Source organism: Prunus dulcis, chromosome 3, assembly GCF_902201215.1.
Source record: "Prunus dulcis chromosome 3, ALMONDv2, whole genome shotgun sequence".
Classification (NCBI taxonomy): Eukaryota; Viridiplantae; Streptophyta; class Magnoliopsida; order Rosales; family Rosaceae; genus Prunus; species Prunus dulcis.
Window position 1 is genome coordinate 10,698,599 of NC_047652.1, and position 2,064 is coordinate 10,700,662.

Consider the following 2,064-nt stretch of genomic DNA (forward strand, 5'->3'; position numbering starts at 1 on the left):
CATGCAATAAGCTCCACAGTAATGTTTACATATTGACCATAATCAGAATATTGGGGAACAAAATACCACGGACAAATACATGAAATGAAAAACGACTCGGCAGTTACTGTGAGATTGTGTACATAAAACTTGGAACAACCAAACCAATTAAAGCAAAGCCATGTCATACAAAAAACCTACATCAAATAACAGTGTATGGTCATCTTGGTTGGAATATTGCAATCAACCCTTGGTTGAGACCGACCTGCAAAAACAATTGGGTTCAGTGCAGATGAAGGCATTTATGAAGGGCAGTTCCAGAATGAAGACTATGTTCATTTGTAACTGCCACCAAATCAGTTCATTGTTCATATTGCCAAATATCATACTGCCAAATCAGTTCATAGTACCAAATCAGTTTTTGTATTTTTGTTGGCATAGACAGCCGAAAAGAAACTTGCAGCAATAGCCTCTGTCACGCTCTCCAGACGTTTATGCAATTTTGAAACAGCAGCATTCATACTACGCTTTGTCACATACATAAGATCTGAGAATTTTAGACCCTAACCATTTGTGAAGAGCAAATATTAGATTTGCTTAAAGAAGACAACAACTCACAGAACCAATGGATGAAATAATATGAACATATGTTTTGCGAGTTCCACTAGTTTACCAAGTTTACCAAATGCATTACAAAATTAAAAACTCATACAAAAATAACACCAAATACAAATGTTCTGCGAGTTCCACTAGCAAAGCAGAGTACAAATCATGAAAATGGTACCTGAAGTTCACCGATCAATTCAGATAATTTACCATTCTTCCGCCGGATGGTGCTAGTATACCCTGTACAAAGAGAACAATCACTCAGATCGAATATAGCTAAATACACAAGGAAACTAATCCAGTATGGAAGATGAAAGAGGAGTGATTGGCACCTACTCCAGCTAAGATCAGCAAACACAGTATCAGGTTCCAAATTCATATAACAACATAATGCTAAGCAGAAAAGTAGAATTGCTGCCAAAATTATTTAAAACGAACCCCAAGTCAAAACTAAATGGAGAAATGTTAACAAAGTTGTATGCTTCAGTAAGTCCAGTAACAGATTCCCAAAACCACAGAGACAAAATGTGAACAATGGCTACTAAAGCATCCACAAAGAGCAACTATGTTTATATATGGAGGTGTACAAAAGAGTTAACCTTCAAAATCGAAACAGTGTGTGTGCCATGTAAGGCAATTAGCCACTGCTTCTACACTGTACAATATTACACTTGACAATAATAACTAAACCAACTAGCTGTAGCAAAAAGGCAGGATGACCATCTAAAGTACCCCCAGCAAAGCATCTACGTCTGCATCTTCATATAAAGGAGTTCCTGACATAAGCAATGAGCAAAGTGAATTCCCAAGTCATAAGTCCAGAGTGAGGTGAATTCACGGACATGAAGACATTTACCTCATAAATATGCCTCCCCCCTTAAACCCTCAATTGCAAGCTTCAGTCGGTAATATTTGATCTTCAAAGGGTCAACTTTATCTACCGAAATCCCAGCACTGAGATGCTCGAGGAATTTGACGGTCAAGATTCCGCAAGACGTACTGTGAGGCCAATAAGTTGGGAAATTAGAACTGCAGTTATGTAAAATTTGGATAAACTGCACTAAATTCACAAAGCTTACCCATCTCGTTGTTGTGGCACATCTGCCATGCTGCACACTGAGAATGGCGTATACATCGACATCGTCAGCCCCTTTTGCTTCACCTCTTCAACCTCAGAATCATCATAAAAGTGCATATCGTACAGCACTCGTGCCAGCGTATCGCTAATAGGGTGCAGAAGTGTAACCAGCTTTGAACGTTTGGTAAAATCAACATAGGAGTCATACACAGTTGCAGTATGTCTGACGAAATCAATTTCGATTGCAACCCAGTGAGACCCTTTCAGATTATATGGAAAATAGACCTTCCGGACTTTTGTCCAAGCTTGGGCATACCGTGTTGCCACGTACCACGCACAAAGTGATGTATATTCTTTAGCTTGCTGGGTGGAAGGTCAACGGTGTTTGAAGCAGCTGCCTT

General features: G+C 39.2%; 1 long non-coding RNA gene across 1 annotated transcript; it reads right to left on the reverse strand.

Moving 5' to 3' along the window:
* Nucleotides 1–1,026: 1,026 nt before the first annotated feature.
* On the reverse strand, nucleotides 1,027–1,571 carry LOC117623087. Its single transcript, XR_004585078.1, has 2 exons — nucleotides 1,442–1,571; nucleotides 1,027–1,361 (listed from the first exon to the last, which is right to left on the reverse strand). It is a non-coding gene; the product is annotated as an uncharacterized LOC117623087 (long non-coding RNA).
* Nucleotides 1,572–2,064: the final 493 nt, after the last annotated feature.